This window comes from Diplotaxodon limnothrissa, linkage group LG23, assembly GCF_057381915.1.
Source record: "Diplotaxodon limnothrissa isolate DT_005_m linkage group LG23, D_limnothrissa_male_GT1.1, whole genome shotgun sequence".
NCBI classification, from domain to species: Eukaryota; Metazoa; Chordata; class Actinopteri; order Cichliformes; family Cichlidae; genus Diplotaxodon; species Diplotaxodon limnothrissa.
Window position 1 is genome coordinate 30,503,425 of NC_140617.1, and position 14,885 is coordinate 30,518,309.

The window sequence follows — 14,885 nt, forward strand, 5'->3', positions numbered from 1 at the left end:
GTTTTAATAGAAAGGTATGACTTCATTTATTTTATGACATCAAAGCATTAGTCTGATTACTAAGCTTGAGTAAAATATACTAACACTGAGAAATAACATTTTATACATTTCATCTGTGTAGCTAAGCTTTTTTGTGAACTCAAAAATAACCCTGTTTTTGGCTTTCTGACAATTTTACTGCAATTTTATGTACAAAAATAAGTAACAGATCATATGAATAACTGAAAATAAATGTAAACTTATAGAAGAACATTTTCTAAGAGATTTTGTTCATATATTTTGAATGACCGCCGTCATTCAGTCACTGAAATTATCCATAAAACTAGCTAAGTAATTCCTAAATGCGTCTAGATTAATAGTTTTACCTGGATATGATTTTCTCTGATAAGCCTGGAATACAAAACATGCCGGCGATGACGACCGCGACACAGTTTTTTTAGATCGTTGATAATTAAAAAAGAACACAAAAAACGGAGAAAGATTTCGGGGTCCATTTTCGATTTTCGTGCCGTGGCGCTGACGACCGGAAATACTCTGAATTAAGGGCGGGAGTAGATCGAGAAGGCTAGACCGTCCAATTCCACAGCCGTTTACTTCCGGCCTACCCGACCTCCTGAGGACCCGGCCCACGTAGACCACGAAGGCCGGGTCCTCAGGAGGATGCAGCCCATGAATTTGGACACGACATCTGTGTCTGTGTTGTGATCTTCTGTTTATTTTGCTGTGTGTTTTGTCTGCTTGCCTGAGTTTATGTTTAAAGTCTCAGTTCTGGTATCTTTTTAGTTCAGCATTAAAGCTGGGTTTTTTTAAGTTTACTTTGTGCCTCTGAGTGTCTGCACTTTTGGGTCCACGATTTCTGTCTGCACACAGCCTACACGTAACAGTGTTTTGCTTTATAAGAAATTAAAACAGTGATTTCTGCCAAGAACATACACATTAAGGACTGGCGAAATAGAAAGATCGTCTGACAGTGGCTAAAGTTGTGATTTACTGTGTGTAAATTTCTTTCCGTCAATTTAGGGAGCGCCTCTGTTAGATGAATAATGGGTGATGTTCGCAGCTAAATTATATACAGAACCAAAGATCTGGCTGCCAGCATGATCCAAAGAGAATGAAATATATTGTTAACCACAGCTGTTTTCGTCCTGTTCAATCTGATATCTGTCATTGATTATTCTCTATATAACTTCACATGGTTCATATTGATTGCAATATTATGAGTTGCATTTCCTTTTATGTTTAAATGCAAAATTCATTCAGTTTTGCATAAAAGTGCCATCACACAGCAGGTTCCACTTCTGTTATCTAAGAACAGAAAACTAAGGCTACAACATGGACAGACTAACCAAAACTGGACAATATAAGACTGACAGAAAAGTGTTGCCTGGTCTGATGAGTCTTTATTTCTATTGTGGCATTCAGAAGGTAGGATCAGGATTTGGTGTAAACAGCATAAAAACATGGATTCATCCTGCCTTTTGTCAACCGTTCAGGCTAGTACTTTTTTTTTTTTTTTTGCTAACTCTTGGCCCATTTGTCCATCCTTTATGAACACAGTTTACCTGCCTTCTGATGGATCCTTTAGCAGGATAATGCTCCATTTCACAAAGCTCAAATCATCTCATACTGGTTTCTTGAACATGACCATGAGTTCATTGCACTTAAATAGCCTCCATATCACCGGATCTTGATCCAACAGAGCACCTTTGGGATGTGGAGGAATGTAAGAGTCCCATGTCCCAATCTCTAGAAGAATGTTTCCAACACTTCTTTTGAAGTTGAGCAATTCTGAAGGCAACAGGGGGTCCAAATCAGCAATATCAATGTGTAACTAATGAGTGTATAACTCCATATGTGCCTAATGATCTGTGGTTTCTGTACAAATGGAAAATGCTAATAGCTAATTTCACATCAAGGTGCAAATTAGCTAAGATGTAAACACACACACAGGCTCAGGTGATTTTCTACACCTCAATGCCAAAAATGTGGCAACAACATAGTTAATATACTCCCAAAAAGATTAGGGGAGCTGTGGTTTGAAAAAAACAGAACACAATTAACCCAAATAGAGGTTAGCAAACAGTGTGAGGATAATGACATTTTCTTGCTTAGTAACAGGTTTCTAAGACATTTATGATTTTCTTGATGGTTATTTACATACCTTTGAGATGCCAAGGAGCATTTGCAGTCAAAACATCTCAAAGCCAAAGTTTTTCATATCAACACAAATATTTGCATTAAAAACCTTATTAGTGTTTACATAGTGCTTATGAATGCAACATGTAATTGTTGATAGGAGACAACCAGCTAAATATAGAATTTATGAAGAACTTTCAATTCAGCTAAAACCTTAGATTTTTTTCCTAAAGGGGAGCTCAATATGGGAATTTTAACTCCAAAGGAACACGTAAAACCATGTTCATTTTCATGTTGATGAAATATGTGTAATCATATTAGCTGGCAGAGTTTCGTTAAAGTATTAGACACTCTCACACCAGGTATTACACACCTGCTGCTGGTGACTCACAGCAGAAAACTCTAAAATCTGCAACCTGAGGAAAATATGGATGGAAAAGCTAATGCACCATATGTTAACAACACAACTGCCACTTGTTATTGGTTTATAACAGAGTAAACTTTGTTACAGTGTGGACACCACGCTTCTGTGAGCGACCTGAAAAAGCAAAGTGCACATTCCTCCTTGTGACGAACTGTCAGGCCTGCTTACTGTCATTTTGAATGACCTTGTCACTCACACTCTGCAGATCTTTGAATTACATCCCATCGTGCCCCCCTAATGCTATCATTACCATTATTAATGGGACATGACACAAGTCATTGCCACACATAATACTCCCACAACCGGGGAATAATGGCTTCCCTCTGATGTAATGCTGGCGGTTTCTTAGTTAGTGTGTCAGGATGTCAAATATTGCGAGCGCTACTTCGGCTGCAGACTTAACAATGCAAGTGCGGTACACACAGGCAATCAAATCCAATTTCATCTGTGGGTGCGCAGCTGTAAATTAAATGCTCCCATCTGTAATTTGTTTCAAACACATCAGCTTTACCAATATTATCCGGACAATGATTGAAAAGGTGCTGCAGTCTGTGTCCCTGAAATCATCTGTGGGTGTACAGCCTGCAGCACCCTGGTCAATATCTTTGTGGGGTGTGTTTTTGTCTGACTGTAAATCAAATCTCATTACATGTAAATTATGCAGCACATCCAATATTAAATTGCTGTTAATATATGAAGTAGAATTTATAATAAAAACAACCTCAGCTATATTGAACAGGAGGCTTTGTGTGTTGCTCGCTCACTTGAAAGTGAAAACAAATTTTCCTAAATAATTTGACAAAGAAAGAAGATTGGATGTGCTTACAATGCGTGACATTATGGCAGTTTTAAGAAAGGCATTCATCAAAAGTCCTACAACTAAACAACAATATTAAATGTTTCTTCCTCCAAGTGTTCCTGAAATGACATATACTGACATCAACTTTCAAACATCAGAAGACTCATGCTAGGATGGAAGAGTCACAGACATACCTCATTTTTGTGAGGGGGCTGGATTTCAAGTCTTGTCTTGGGACATTTGTAGGTGTTGTTTTGACACCCTATCTGGTTAGGTCTAGGAACAAAGAGCGCTTTGAGTCTCATATGAAAAAGGTCATGCTCAAGTTAAAATACACCCTTTTACAGCATCAATGACATTAGTGAGCTAGATTTTCGGTTTTATTTAGGTGCTGAGCCCCTCCCCATCAAAAATGGTCCCAGTATACATTTTGGTTTATTTTGCATTGCAGGTCAAAAGGTTGGGGATGTGTTGGGATGAGTGAAATATGAAAAGATGCCACATCATTTGATGGAAATTAATATTATTAACATACACGGGGATGAAATGAAGAGTGAAAAAAATAATATAAGAGGTGAGTCTGCTTCAATGAAATTTCATTGCAATAACTCAGCAGTTTGTATGGCCCCAACGTGCTTGTGTGCATGTGTGACAACACTGGGGACCCAGGACCCACAGCACCATCAAAGGGTCTGACAGTAGGTCCAAGGATTTCAGCCTGATACCTAATGGTAGTCAGGGTGCCGCTGCCTAGGCTGTAGAGGTCTGTGCTTCCCTCCATGGATATGCAATGGGCCAGTCATACTGAGTGATGTTACAGGCAACATCATATTCACCACAGATTCTCCATACCCTTTCACATATGTCAAATATGCTCAGGGTGAAATTAAGCTCATCTGTGAAAAGCACAGAACTCCAGTGGTGGACCTGACTGGCTCCATGGTATGGGGTAGTGAGCATAGGGCCCACTAGAGGGCTTCGGGCCCTTAGGCTACCCTCATGAGGTCTGTTTCTGGTTGTTTGGTCAAAGACATTCAGGCCAGTGGCCTGCTGGAGATCATTTCGTAACGCTGACAACGCTCATCCTCTGTGCACAATGGAGCAGATCCTGGTCCTGATGATGGGTTACCGACCTTCTACAGCCCTGTCCAACTCTCCTAGAGTAACTGTCTGACTGTGCTGGGAGACAATGGCATGTACTGATGTGTCATCCTGGAGGAGTTGGACTACCTGTGCAACCTTTGTAGGCTCCAGATATTACCTCATGCTGCCAGTAGTGACACTGACTACACCCAAATGCAAAATTAGTAACTTCCATTAATTACCTTACATGCATAATATCTGCATACTGCCTCTTTTCTCAATTATTCTAGAGCTCTTGATCGTGCTTTATTTTGCACGGCTTTATTTTACAACAATTAGGCCATTTAGTACTGCTTTTAACAGCCTTCTCATTACTGCTCAATTAGACTCAAACTACTAGTAAATTCGTTATGTGAAATACTTTACTTGGCAATGACAAACATAATCTTGAGTTGGTAACATACAGAACATCCAGTCTTAAAAAGCAGCTGTTTATGAATATGTGCACTTTTTGACAAAAACCCTAAGACCATTTATTCTTATTAAAGCACAAATATACTGTTTAGAGTTTTTCAATAAAAAGGTCAAGTTTTTGTGATTTGGATTCATTAAAAAAAGCTAGTGAACAAAACAGGAACATAAGCAATGCACAACTTTATATTATCTTTGTAGCTATGTAATGATTTCAGCTCAGCACAGAATAAATTAATAATGTTATGCCTATTAGTGTTGTGTTAGTGGCTAATACTAAAATCTAAAATAAGCTTGTGTGTTGAATAAAAAAACACATCATAGTGCCTCTTTAACAGCTGCAGAAGGCTTCCAGGGTGTGTCAGCACAATGGGTGGATGTCATTAGAGCTGGATTTGTTAGGGAGAACGTTTCAAACCATCTAATCATTAAACTTCTGGGGACATTGTTCCTGTAATAACAAGGACATTTACCTGCCTTGGCATCGAGATTCAAGTATTTTTATTTATTTATTTATTTTTAATGGTATGAGCTCGTTATTGTTTCCATTTATAAATGTATGCATGTATTGTGTTGGCTCGAGGTTTTGACTAAATGCCATGTGATATTCCTGGCCTCAATTTTTTATTATACTAGCGGCTTAAGTCTTACAAATTTAAAAGAATTTTCCAGATGTGAACAATATGCCCTAGGCAGTCATTATGTAGTAGTGAGCTTCATGTGGGTCTGTAGGTGGGTGAGTGATGAAGATTGGGGATTTTACTTGTTACCCCTGAAGATCACTGCATAGTAGCCCCATTACAGGCTACATCTTAATGACTCTCTGGTTGCTATCTATTTTGTGAAATGCCAAAGGTCGTATCAGCATCTTAATGTGCCATCCTCCGGTCCTCTGACCCAAATGCAAACTTTGGTCTTTTGGCTCAGTCCCACGTACCATGTTCAGTAGTCTGTAGAAAATACGAATCAATTTTAATTTAATAACACTTCATTTAATTAAACCTTGACATTTGTTCAAGCACCCGTTGCAAGGATCAGCAACAGCAGATGAGTCTGTGGCCATGGGCTTTGTCAGAACTTTATCATAACAGCCCTGGCTGAGTGGTTTTTAAAATAGATTTTAGGGTTGCAGGAAAGTCAGATAAACTGAACAAGAAATGTTAACAGCTGACTACGCAGCTAAAACAGCCAAATGTTGAAGTCTTACATGACTGCTGCATTTGATAATAAGGTTTTTTTTATTCCAGAGCTGGCTTTAGAGATTTGTACCAGTGAGCCATACACCAAAAAAACAAACAAACAAACAAAAAAAAAAACTGTGGGTTTCAAGTTGTTCAAGTTACTCAAGATGGTGAAATGGAATCAAAAAAGTAGTCGGGAGGAACAAATTTACAGTTGAATTATTACCAGTGTTGGGACTAACGCGTTATTAAGTAACGCGTTACAGTAACTACCGGTACGTTATTATTGTGGTAACGAGAACGGTAACTAGTTATTATGCCAAAATCAGGAACGTGTTAATTGTTGCTGGGATTTAGATAGGCTCGTTATTCGTTACTTCGTGTGGTGGCTATCGCAGAGCTTCCACAGATTCAGTAACATTAGCAAGTGGTGGAGGCCAGCAGGTGGATGAGGGAAAGGGGAGGCAAGAGGAGAGACCCGGGGCGGCCGCCGGTCCGAGTGTCAGGTGAACTGAACTTCAGGTAAGAAGTTATGACCTGCAGTCCATCTGGGTCAGATATAAACCAAGTTTAGGTGGAGTTTATTTTCGTTATGCTGACTTTTTCGTACTGCGTGCTAGCTAGCATGACAGGGTTTCTATACAGCTGGATGGGTGCTATGATGTTACTGATGTTGAACTTTATTTTGTTCATAAGGTTAATTATTAGAGTTGCCAACCGTCCTGTAAAAAACGGTATTGTTCCGTATTCAGAGAAAATATCATGCGTTTCGTATTGAGGTGAAAAGGAACAGTTTGTCCCGGACTTCAGCTACAATGAAAAAGACACAAAGCTGGAGTTATTCTGTCTTTGCGCTGTCAGCTGCTTCTTCTTCTTTCATTCTCCCCTCTCCCTCTCCTGTTTCTACACCAATTATGAAACTGATCAATGATCAGCTGATCGGCTTTTCTCTCTTGTTTGTTTATCTCCCACTTTGCGCCAGAAAGAAGAAACCAGCGGAGGTCGCGTTAAACAACAGCAGCACTTTTAAGCTTGATCAGCTGTTGTTAGAATTTATTTAATATTACTTTCTAGTATCAGCTGATGTTTGCTGGAGCCACAGCTGTAAAAGCTGCTGGTCATTATGTCGGTTTGGATATGTGGTGAGAGGGAAACATGAAGATGAAACCAGGAGATGCCCTTACTGAATCATCAGAGCTGAACAGGTGATGGAGAAACAGGTTTACCTTTTAGGTGACATGAATGAGTTGAAGGGAAGTTATGAACAGTTTCTGAGAGACAAATAACACCAGGATCCTTTTCTAAGTAGCTGACAGCTGGTAACTGTGCAGGGGCGGGTCTAGCAAAGTTTTGCCAGGGGGGCCAGGTAGGGCATTAACAGGGAAAGGGGGGCACAAAGAATACTTTTCTTTCTTATTCTCATTTTAAATGTCTAGCTTTTAAAAAATAATTATCTGAATCTTACAACAAACGATTGATAGATTGATGCATATATACCATCAAGACAGTGTACATCACTGTCACAACAGTGTTTGTTTTTATTCAAAGGCTTTATGATTTTTCCTATAATGGTGGGCCGGTCAGTCAAAACGCCCAGGCCGATTTTTTTGTCCCAGTCCAGCCCTGTATGCAGCTCATCTGCAGTCTGGTGTTACCTACATCTTCCTATTGAGAAGGCAGAATTTCCGAGTTCTGAGTACAATCAAAGCACCACGACTGCAGTTTTTGTGTTGGATGTAAAAAGCGCACATGACGCTGTGACGTAGGCTAGAATCATGGCGGCGGTCAACGACGGTCCAGGCGTGGGATTTCTCTCGTGGAAATATTATTTTTTCCCTTCTATTGGTAGGTGGCACAGTGCACTTGTGGCAAGTAAGCAAGCTAGAAGACTGGCCATCTTGCTGAGTATCCAGTTACGGAAGCAACACATTCACAAGAGAATTCTGAGTAAAACCAAAGTTACTTTCCCTAGTAACTAGTTACTTTGAAAGTAACGAGTAACTTGAAGTAACTGAGTTACTTTTGATAGAAGTAACCAGTAATGTAACTAAGTTACTAATTTAAAGTAACTTACCCAACACTGATTATTACTTATTTTAATATATTAACAAGGCTCACAACATAATTAGATGCCAAGTCCTTGCTCATCTGGGAACATGTGTTTGTAGAGGTTTCTTTTTAATCATGTTGAGTCTTTAGATCGTAATATAAAGTACTTTTGAGACCTGAGTATGTGGGAGTTAACATTCCATGTACCATGTTGATCAAGCACTCTTCATGACAGCAGTGGTCTCCTCCAGTGGGACAGTCTGCCTATTATTCTAAATATATTAATCAGAAATGGTCTAGGAACAGGACAAAAACTTCAAGAAGTTCACCTCAACTCCAAGTCCTGCAGGTCCCACCGATCAAGCATCACTGGATTAACCCAAACATCATCACAGGACACCCCACGTGGTCAAATGCCCATGTGCTGAAAGAAAAGAGCTGTTTTGTTGACATGAAGATGACATACAGGACTGTGCAAAAAGTCTTGAGTTACCCCCATTTCTTTATATTTTGCCTCCCAGGAATCAGACTTTCTTGTAATTCTTTAAATGTGATCTTGTGCAATAGTTTTCCAGACGGTTTTAGTTTATTAACACTCAGCTATGAACCATTGAAGGATAAATAAAGGTTCTAATTCATGACCCACTGCTGCATGTTGGCAAATTTCTGCCCATTTTCCTTGCAAAATAAGGATACATCTTAATACTCTGTTAAGATGTGGTTTCAATAATGTGATTGATATGTATGATTACATTTTATGTGACTAGTCTGAAAAAAGCTTAGAAAATTATTTTTGTCAGTGGACCTGCTCCATTTAAATGAATGATAGCATATTTTTACCCAGCGCTGCTGTCTCTGAATCTGACAATGAAGCCAAAATTGCGTTGTTTGATACTGGGTTGTAAGGTCACAGTGAGTCTTCCATTTCATAGAGGTGAATCAAGTACACTAACAACAAACTGAGCATTTGTCACAGTGAAACTGAAAATCATCTTCTCCAAACTGTTGGCACAAAGTTGGAAATATCTTATTATTAAAAAAATCTAATTGTCCAATGTAGAGTACAAGATACAGTGGGGCAAAAAAGTATTTAGTCAGCCACCGATTGTGCAAGTTCCCCCACTTAAAATGATGACAGAGGTCAGTAATTTGCACCAGAGGTACACTTCAACTGTGAGAGACAGAATGTGAAAAAAATATCCATGAATCCACATGGTAGGATTTGTAAAGAATTTATTCGTAAATCAGGGTGGAAAATAAGTATTTGGTCATCTCAAACAAGGAAAATCTCTGGCTCTCACAGACCTGTAACGTCTTCTGTAAGAAGCTTTTCTGTCCCCCACTCGTTACCTGTATGAATGGCACCTGTTTGAACTCATCATCTGTATAAAAGACACCTGTCCACAGCCTCAAACAGTCAGACTCCAAACTCCGCCTTGGCCAAGACCAAAGAGCTTTCGAAGGACACCAGGAAAAGTATTGTAGACCTGCACCAGACTGGGAAGAGTGAATCTACAATAGGCAAGCAGCTTGGTGTGAAAAAATCAACTGTGGGAGCAATCATCAGAAAATGGAAGACATACAAGACCACTGATAATCTCCCTCGATCTGGGGCTCCACGCAAGATCTCATCCTGTGGGGTCAAAATGATCATGAGAACGGTGAGCAAAGATCCCAGAACCACACGGGGGGACCTGGTGAATGACCTGCAGAGAGCTGGGACCAAAGTAACAAAGGTCACCATCAGTAACACACTACAACGGCAGGGAATCAAATCCCGCAGTGCCAGACGTGTTCCGCTGCTGAAGCCAGTGCATGTCCAGGCCCGTCTGAAGTTTGCCAGAGAGCACATGGATGATACAGCAGAGGATTGGGAGAATGTCATGTGGTCAGATGAAACCAAAGTAGAACTTTTTGGTATAAACTCAACTCGTCGTGTTTGGAGGAAGAAGAATACTGAGTTGCATCCCAAGAACACCATACCTACTGTGAAGCATGGGGGTGGAAACATCATGCTATGGGGCTGTTTTTCTGCCAAGGGGACAGGACGACTGCTCCGTGTTAAGGACAGAATGAATGGGGCCATGTATCGTGAGATTTTGAGCCAAAACCACCTTCCATCAGTGAGAACTTTGAAGATGAAACGAGGCTGGGTCTTCCAACATGACAATGATCCAAAACACACCGCCCGGGCAACAAAGGATTGGCTCCGTAAGAAGCATTTGAAAGTCCTGGAGTGGCCTAGCCAGTCTCCAGGCCTCAACCCCATAGAAAATCTGTGGCGGGAGTTGAAAGTCCGTGTTGCTCGGCGACAGCCCCAAAACATCACTGCTCTCGAGAAGATCTGCATGGAGGAATGGGCCAAAATACCAGCTACTGTGTGTGCAAACCTGGTAAAGACCTATAGTAAACATTTGACCTCTGTTATTGCCAACAAAGGTTATGTTACAACGTATTGAGTTGTATTTTTGTTATTGACCAAATACTTATTTTCCACCCTAATTTACGAATAGATTCTTTACAAATCCTACCATGTGAATTCATGGATTTTTTTTTCACATTCTGTCTCTCACAGTTGAAGTGTACCTCTGGTGCAAATTACTGACCTCTGTCATCATTTTAAGTGGGGGAACTTGCACAATCGGTGGCTGACTAAATACTTTTTTGCCCCACTGTATGTTGGCTGGAAACAAGGAAAAATGAAACACACACACATTTGTATGCATTTGTTGAAAATAAAATTGACCAAAGCGTATAAAAGCAAACTCTCATAAGCCTCTGAAAAAAATCAAACAGGGCAACCAATGCAACCAATGGTGGAGGAGTAAAACCAACAGGTGGTTAATTGAGACTCTTCTTAAACGTTGTAGAGATCAGCGTGAGGATGGGTTGAGAATTAGTAGATTTTAAATAACTATGTTCACAGACTGGTTCAAGGAGTATTGACAGAAAAATCCTTGATCAGGTGGCATTTGAGTTTGTGAGTGCAGGAAAACAGAAGAAGACACGATTGAAGACGCAGGAAGAAACAGTAGAAACTCACTCACAAAGAGGGGAAAAAAGGGAAGGGTTTTTATTGTGCTTTTGACAGAGCTTTTTCATTATGAATAAATTACTTTCTAAAGTAAAAATATCTGTTTGAAAAGAAGCAATCAAGTGTGCACAGTCACAGGAGATGAAACGTTTTGGATAGCACAATAGCAAGAAACAAATTTTATCAAGAAACCTGGGCGAGCATATATCTTTGTCTCCTTTCACCAACGCAGATTAAAACAGCGCCCCACTATTTTTTTTTAAATGAAAACTACCAGTCAGAATCAGGAAGTTGCTGCACAAGGAAGGAGTGAGTGTGAGGAATCTCCTTTCTTTCAGTCTTGACTTCCAATTCATCTCTTCCTGTGGGCAAAAATGTCAATAACTGAGCAAAGAATGAAAAGATTTTTGAATAAAGAAAATGTCAAAGCTTTGGATCAAATATATATTCAAAAGGTGACCAAGATAACCTGAGCCGTTCATCTTTTACATTTTTAAAGACGTGAAGGGGGTTTGGCTCGAACCTGGTGTCTAGCCAGCATTTGCAGGGAATACCAGCTATGGCATGGTGTATCTACAATGTCTGATCTTCATGCAGCTTTTGTTGCTGTAATTGGTGTCATATTGTCCTGTGTGATCACAGTGAATGCCACAAGGAAGACAGAGTAGTAGCACAGCTAGTACACCAGCATGCATTCAGACTTTTGACCTGGTCTCCTCTTGCTTCTTTTTCTCGTTAATGCATGTGGTACATTTTTCTTCTTGGCTCAGTTTAAATAATTGGGCAGGTCTAACTTCTGAGCTGTTTACATAAAGAACTCTGTGTATTATTTATAATCTTAGGAGGAATCAGACGTGCGTGCAAGCAAGTGCACAGATTTCCTTTCACAGTTTAGCAGTTAGATTACTCTCTGTCGGCTTGTCGCCCCGACTGGGGTTCCAGCCTCGGTAAAATACACATCTCATCATGTGGAGCTTCCTTGCTTTACCTCAGAGCCTAGCTGCCACTCCAACACAGTAATTACCTTGTCCTCCTTTACTGCTAATGAGAAGGTAAAATATGAGCGTCTGGCAACCGCAGTCATTTGCGACCTTAGCTCGCTCCCGGCAGGAGTAAAGGGGGTGGGGAACTAATTTCTACCCACAAACCACCACTGAATGATGCCATATATCCTCAAACCACCTGTACAAGTATCCAAGGTAACCCTCCGTATGTTCAGCATGAATAATCCAGATTGTTTCTAAAAGAATCACGCATGTTTAATAGTATCCTTACTACATTCTTGTGACCTTTTCACTTTTTCTCCAACTGCTAGAAGATAAAATCGACTGTTCACTAAAACCCACTGTTGCTCTGCTTGCAAAGCTTCCATTCCCACACAGCACGTATGCAGGCTACAGTGAGAACTGGAACCGATTTACCTCTCTAAATGTTTGATTTTTGACACAATGGAGTTCTGATTTCACAGGTGGACAAAAGCCAGCTGCTCGTTTCTAGACAGCGACTTTTCATTTTCCAGCTGAAATGACATCTGGCAAGATTATTTCAGTTTTATAGACTAGAAGGGCCCAACTGCAGACCTCACATCTGAGACGACGATTGTAGGGTCATTGTACATGAGCACTCATGAGCACTTCTGTACGCTGTTTTATTTACAAACTCATACTTAAAACTTTTAAATCCTATTTAAATAACTTATAATATCTTATTAATATCTTCCAACTTAACAAGAAAACATAATACCTTTTCTTGTGTAATGTGTTATTTCGTTAAGATTTCATATGAAATTTGCTAGTGACCTATCTGCATATGCAGATAATTGCAGCTTATGCTGGATCTTTTAAATGCAGTGACCAATCACTTCCTCATGCTTTTGCTTTTGTGTTTAGTCAGTGATAAAGAATAAGGAGTCGGTCTGCTATCGGTTTGCGATTGAGTTCAGTTTCCTATTAAAAAAAAGACACAACACAGACAAGTTCCACTCCCTGGCTCAGATTCACCATGAGTGTTGGCAGTCTGTCTTCATACATAAATTAGATGGCAGTTATTTGCAAATCTTTACCACTCAATCTGACACTGTGTTAGTCTGGATACAGCTTGCCATCTACCAGATGACCTGTGCAATTGCTTTGGGATCAAAAGTGATCCCCAGATGTTGAGTCCTTACATATGTGTGAAATCCAGTTTTGAAAACTCAATTTGTTCTACGCTTTCTTTCAGAATAAAAGATCTTGACCTTCAGTGTATGACCGCTATATGCAAAATTGCCTAAAAATTTATTTTTTTCTTGTATTAGTGGCATAAAGTAACTGAAAATTAAATACATTTGTATAATTATTCCTTAAATAATAAAATAGTAAGTGATAATAAAATAAAATTTTTATTATGTATGTATAAAGACATATACCAAACAGCAAGTGAATGAATATAATTCAAGATCTTTTAGAACAAATTGAGATTCCTTGTACACAGCGAAACCAAACGTAGAGTTTAGCATGCTTACTTTAGCTTGTTTATTTACTAAGACTATCTAAGTCTCTATGTCCACCTTTTGTTCCGTCTTCTGTAGAGATTAGCATGCTATCCATAGCTTGCCTCCTCGCTAACACTGTTACCAACAAAATGCTGTCTGAAGTCACATAAAGTTTTGTTTTGCCCTCATGTGAGGGTTCAGTCATTTGTTCACATTAGTGGTTATTAGAGTCCATTTCTAAGTTAGCCAAGTTTGCTCACAGTTGTAAATTGTTGATACAGGGGACTGGAAGAGATGTTCTCAGGAAGCAAATGCCCTTTGGATACTTTATTCTTTACACAAAAATAGTTCATATTTTGTCAGCGTCAACTGAGAGAGTTGAAGAAGATTTATTTTTCTAGTTGCATTGTTAACATACAAATTTAACCCATGAAAAAAGCTAAAAAGGGTGAATTATGAATTGGTGAATGAAATAGTCTTGAATATGAATTAAATTTGACATCACAAAGACAACGTTCACCCCGTTTTCAACAAAACATGCCATCAGAATCAATCACAGTGCTTCGTAGGACCATTCGACTCCTCATTCAACAGCCTAAAGTTTCATGTCATCACCGCTCTTTATTCAATTATATAATTTTTTATCACACAGGAAACAAATCAAGGCTTTTCACGTGTCAGGAACAAAAGCAATTTTCCTGTTGAAGGTTACAGAAAAGCAGAATGATGTAAGTTAAAAAGATTATATTGGTGCCCTTCAGATAGACTCCAATGTCACACATGAGAAGACAAAGAATTTCATCACAGCAGCAGTGGTTTTTGAAGGCAATCAGTAATATTTTATGCTTTTTGTGGGGCTTCATATTTGCCATAACATCTTAGAGATTGACTCCCAGCCCTTACAACAGGGGTGAAAAAATCCTATTAGATTAAAAAACAGCAAGGAACATTGAAAATGTATTAGGGATAATAACAGAGATTGCCAGATGCATTGCATTCAGTATGACTATTTTAGTGGAAATAATAGCACCGGGGCATGGAAAAATGTAATTTATTTGAGAGGATCATGTAAATGCCAATGTTTACTAGTTACACAGACACTTCCATTAGAAAACCATTAGCAGGTCTATAAAGGTGATTAATTTATGATCGACTTAGGGCATCAATTTGCTGCTGACTATTTTGCAATGGAGTCACTGAATATGAAGACTTGTGTCAGTGTCTATTCAATAAAC